Source organism: Haliotis rufescens, unplaced genomic scaffold (assembly GCF_023055435.1).
Source record: "Haliotis rufescens isolate VD_foot unplaced genomic scaffold, xgHalRufe1.0.p SCAF_2, whole genome shotgun sequence".
In the NCBI taxonomy this organism is placed as follows: domain Eukaryota; kingdom Metazoa; phylum Mollusca; class Gastropoda; order Lepetellida; family Haliotidae; genus Haliotis; species Haliotis rufescens.
The window spans coordinates 59,444,894-59,450,893 of record NW_025963890.1 but is presented as its reverse complement, the minus strand read 5'-3'; the positions used below and the strand labels follow the sequence as shown (position 1 = coordinate 59,450,893).

At 39.9% G+C, this 6,000-nt stretch overlaps 1 protein-coding gene across 1 annotated transcript in view; it reads left to right on the top strand.

Annotated features, from left to right (window-relative positions):
- The first annotated feature begins 3,297 nt into the window (after positions 1-3,297).
- The window catches only part of LOC124141968 (RING finger and CHY zinc finger domain-containing protein 1-like), a 52,699-nt gene continuing 49,996 nt past the window's right edge, over positions 3,298-6,000 (top strand). The window contains exon 1 of the mRNA XM_046510189.2: positions 3,298-3,335. The gene's annotated coding sequence lies outside the window, so the exon portion shown is untranslated. The remainder of the gene's footprint in view (positions 3,336-6,000) is intronic.

Below are 6,000 nucleotides of genomic sequence, written 5' to 3'. Positions count from 1 at the left end.
AATACCGACCGGGACACACGGCAATAATCATACATCAACATCATCCTTGACACAGGATTCGTATTCTTAGCCATCAAGGACAGCTCAAGGGGACATAATTGCCCAGTGGTCCATTTGTTACCACGTTAACGAAGCACCAACTGGGGAATAAAAAGAAGAACAGTGTTTCTGGAGCCCATGGGGACAGTGATGAGGAGCCCCTTGTGCCGGATACACGGATGTGTCTGGAATCCCTCTGATTAGCTGTGTCAACACAATTTGTATTGTGTCAACGCAATTGGGCGCGGTCTGAAGTGAATTAACGGCGATCATCTTATAGAATGACTTGAATACAAACTCAAACCATTAACACACTTTTAGTTGACATTATCAGTGAGCTAGCTTCACTTCACATTGTGTTTTTGAAGCTTTATTATATTTAGTTGATCAATCAGACACATGGTGCCCATTTCTAGTTATACTGATTATGGTGTTATACGATAATAACCTTTTTTAAACAATAGTCAAGCACTATCAGGGGACGCCAAGTGGGAAGCCGAATCCATGTCATCGTTGTGAGGAGAGAACGATTTGACCACACGCCAATCTACGAGCAATCTGTTTCACAAACAGCACATCAAAGTATCTTATGTTTTGGGATATATCGTGATAAAAATAACTTACAAACATCCTCAACCTAACTAAATGACGAGAAAGATCTATATCTTGTTTCTGGACAAACAGGAGTTTTAAAAAAAAATTTAATCAACATGTAGGTAATTTTCAGCAACTTTCACTGCACAGCATCTTTTAAATGTTACAGAAGACGATGAAGAGGAACCCATGATGCAAAAACGTATACACCCATTTCTGGTAACCGCTCTCTGTGATACTGCTGGAATAATGCCTAAAGCGGCGTAAAACCATACTCACTCACTCACTCCTCATTTTATGTATGAAACAGTTCGGAATACAGCCTTGGCATTAGATGTGTTACTAGGGCATTAGACAACACGGCATGTCTGCTAGAGTTGTGTAGAATACGAAAACACTGAAGTTATTGGGAAAGTAGAATTATCATTTCTGATAATTGCCCTTTGCCTTCCAAACGCAACATATAATGATAGGGATTATTGAAGAACACATCTAACAATCAATATATTTGACCAGTTAAATGCATTATTTCACTTTACAGCATTTGATAATACGAGTGTATTTAAGAAAGCGATACTTGATGTCCACATTTACTGCCAACATCATTCTGTACCCTTTTGTTCTTGTCATTCGTCATAAATAATTATGATCTTGCACAACCTTGCGTGACGACTGAGAAATGATACTTTTGATGAATCCGAGAACACTAGTTAAACACAGATTTTTACCCACAACATGAACAACTGCACATTTTATATCAGGCACGAAGCTAGTACACGTCCATTTGACGGTGTCTGTAGCTGACGATTGCGTGAATATTATTTTATGACAAAGTTATCGATCTACCTATATGTAGAGAGGCACGAAGCTAGTACACGTCCATTTGACGGTGTCTGTAGCTGACGATTGGGTGAATATTATTTTATGACAAAGTTGTCGATCTACCTATACGTAGAAAAAAAACAGTGGTTGATAGCGTGATCATCGATCCACGATGAAGTGGGTCCACGGCTAAACATATTAATCGAAACTACCATTGTAGAAAGCATAAATAATGAATCCGAACGATTTGAATGACTTATTTGTCACAGTTCACGACCACGATAGTCAGTCAGGTGAATAGGTGACAACTTTTTTTACGTAGGCGTCACACATTGTGGACAATCAACTCAGTACAGATTCATACTAGTTAGTGGTTAGTAAACAACTTGAAAAGCTATTATGTCATAATATAAGAAGTAAGGAGATGTCATTTTGGACACAATATATAGTGACATAACGCTCCCGGCCTTGGTATATTGATGCATGTTTGTTTGTGTGTTTGTTTGTTTGTAGTTTAACGCGTCACTCAACAGTACCCCAGCTATATGATGGAAGTCTGAACATAATCGAGTCTGGACCAGATAATCCAGTGATTGACACCATTAGTATCGATCTACGCAAATGGGATATGGTGATATGCATCATCCAAGTCAGAGAGCCTGACCACCCGATCCCGTTAGTCGCCCCGTCACGGCAACATTCTATCCCGGATCTTCATGTTTCTATTGGTGCATGCAGATACAGACTTAATATTGTAAACATTTCACACGTAACAGTGTCAAACAATTAGGCAATACGGATGCGATGACATGCATTCAACCAAGTCGGGGAGCCTGTCATAACATTTGAAAAAAGTAAAGTAGGAAGAGCATGCGCAATTCACTGAAATGTGTCAGTTAGGACCATATAGTTTATTTAACTGTTGTTTCACGCCGCACTCAGCAATATTCCAGCTATATGACGGCGGTCTGTAAACAATCGAGTCTGTACCAGAAAATCCAGTGAATGACATCATGAGCATCGATACACGCAATTGAGATCGATGACATGCATCAACCAAGTCAGCGAGCCTTACCCCCCGATCCCGTTTTGTCGCCTCTTACGACAAGCATAGTCGCCTTTTACGGCAAGCGTGGGTTGACCTATTCTACCCCGGATTCTTCACGGGTCGATGACCATATAAATCGGTTTGTTACATACATGTACGCTTTCGTTGTGGAGATGCACGATGATCGATTCCAAACTCGCAAATCACAACAACCTCTTACCCCGCATTTCTACTGTTATTTCTATGACATTATAAATACTGTTAATCTCTTTAAGAGAACTAAACTGCGACCTGAAACAATACAATTCTTATGCAATGTAACTTAACCTTACATTCTGTACAGGACAGGTCATAGAAGCTGATGTTTACTGATTGGTTGGTAAAAAATGATGTCAAAGTCAGCAATTCAGAGCTTGGTCTTGAAATCAGATGGTCAATGTCAGTAGGCTCCCACGGGTGGGACCTCCCTGTATGACAGCAATAAGGCTTTAATTATACAGTCGGCAAGAGCCCCAGAGGTGCATATAATTCTGCTTCAATGTATTCAATAAACCACTGACACAATAAGATAGGGATGCTGGGGAGGATGGAATATAAATAAGACACTATCTGTAGTATCTGCATCACATAAGTGGATGTGTAATTCAGGAAGCAGGACAATGGGCGGATGGCGCGCCACATGATGATGATGCGTGGTTTATCCTGTGTGTGATCATATTTATATTATATAATAAAAAGGTCTTCCTGTTTACGGATGTTAATGGTGAAACAGCCTGTAAGAATCGTGTCTGTGCATACTGACGCCATGTAACGAAGGAACCAAATTTGTAAGGTAAGGAGATGTCGGATGATATTATTTTTCAACAACAAGAAATGCTCGTCACTCATTTACTGGGTGATACTTTCTTAGACGAAGATTAACAGATATATTAATTAGTTTTTATGACATTTCTTAGCACTTATCCTATTCAGTGCGTCCCTGATATGTTGTCAATGATAGCTATAACTTCTACGAGGGGAACAGGGGCCCCAGTCGTCTAAGGCGCCGTATTTTGGTGTGCAGGGTTGCGTCCCTTGGACAGACCAGAAACCTATGGTTGTGGGTTCGAATTCCGGTTCGCCGCGATTATGTTTCTAGGTTTGTCAGAACTTTACCCGTTCTCGTGTTCCACCAAAGTGGTAAACGTCCGCGAACTGCGTCACTTGGGGCTTTCCTCCCACATTAAGCTGACACGCCGTGATATAACTGGAATACTGTTCAATGCGGCGTTAAACCCAACTCACTCACTCAATCACTACAACTTCTATGTATGAAAACAGACCAACCTAATAATAATACATTGAAGCAAATTTACACGATGTAAAACAGAGGACATGTCAGTTATTTGTCCATACAGGTAACACATTAATGGTAAGCAAAAAGTAAAAAAATAATCACTGACAGGTTCATGGCGAAACAAGACGTTCTCCACTCCAAGGGAACACACTACACAGTGCACATAAAGACAGAGGTATCTTGACAAAGAGTCCAGTTTAAGGCTTCACTATCTGTGTTAGTCAGCATGCATACCGCACGCTGCCCCCACAACGTAGATAATCTATAAAACCTACCATGGTCGTGATTAATTAACGTTTTGGCATACGTGTGCAATCGAAAAGTGGACAGGGATGGTTTCTCAACTTCCAACAGCATAGCTCACGGTAGGCACATACAGTGATGCTTTGCTGACAAGAAACCGGAAATTGGAAACCACGCATGCTCTGGTAGTGAAGAGCAGGTATCCATGTCCTGATAACTTTCTTATACTGTTTTGAAGGCATATCTTTAAGATGCTAGTTATTTTTCTTACACTACATATGGAACATGTAGTGTTATCTCGACTCTACAGAAGCACGTTGGGGCAGCGTAAATCAGTCTACAGTGTAATGCTTGCGCCTCTGCGAGATTTACTTTGGTAACAACTTCGGTTAAAACATGTGACTCAGTGCCGCAATCTGATTGGTTAGTAATGTGTGAATGGTATATGTGGGTGTATGTGTATGTGTATGTGTATGTGTCTGTATGTATGTGTGTGCATGTGAATGTATGTACATGCGTGTGTATATGTATTTGAATGTGTATTTGTATGCGTATGTGTGTATGTGTATGTGTGTATGTGTAGGTATATGTGTACGAGTATGCGTATTAGTATGCGTATGCTTATGCATATGAATATGCGTATTTGTATGTGTATGCGTATGCCTTTGTGCATTTGTGTATGTGTCTGACCGGACATTTGAATTGAATCCCTAGCTTTATGTAATCAGCTTCACAGTACATATTCAGACATCAAACATTCAGTACCGCCTGCAAATCAGTAAATACACACAAGGCTTATCTTCTCAACATGAAAACATGATATAAAACAAAACGGATATAACTTAATCGCAGGAACCGTTGAATTAAAGTGTACCGTGAGGCTGTACCCACTCCTTTCAGGAATCTTTGTGATTAACGGCTATCTTTATGTCCATCCCTGCGGGACAAAGTAATTCCTGCAACTTTCAACTGATACTTTGTTGCTTTTAAGAACACAATAAGAAGTATCTATGACGTTGAATATCATATTGCACGTAGAAACAGCTGTATTGCTTTCCGAGTGCTTATGTATCATGTGTATATGACTGAATAAAAATTTGAAAAAAACCCCCAAAACTTTCAACTGATTCCCCCCAGTCGGTGCAACCAACCACCTGTGGGCCAAGACCTTGAGTGTCTTAATGTAGTTGGTTACATGTAACCGCTTATTATACCATGCAGGTACCACTGAATGTGACCACAATGTGAGGTGTTCCTAATATCACTCCTCGTACCATCTCTTAAAAAGTTCCAATAGTGTATTTGCGTTCTGGGATTGAAGGAAAATGAATTCAGTTTTCTGTATGTGATAACAATCCAATATTCATATTTGAGGTGAATCTGGGATTCGAACCAGTCATCGTCGGATCCGGCACAATAGGGGATAGGGGATAACTATGTACAGCGAACTGCAGCGTTTGAGACGACTATGCCACCATCCTTCTCCCCAATCATGCTGTGATTATTTTGCCAGCCGCTTTGTTAAAACAGTTTGGTTCCTTGTTTTGTCATGTTTAGAGTACAATAATTAATGTGATTTTGAAAAAAATCGATAAATTAAGGGAAAAAAGTTCATAAGCTTCGACTAGTTTTCGAAATCATCACCTGACAATACGACCACTTTCTGGGTACAATGTTATTGGGAGAAATATCATTTCGCACCAGCCTTATTCTTATTAACGTTCCATTACTAAACATCAAAATCTATTGCATTTCAGTTCAACTTAGACAATAAATCTCATATTAGCGTTATTAAGTCGATGCATATCTCTAAATTAAAGCCGTTACGTCAAACGTTCGGTCCTTAAATTTCAAACGGACACAATTAAACGAATACCTCTCCGACAACATTTCTATTCAGCAAAAAGTCTTCCCACAC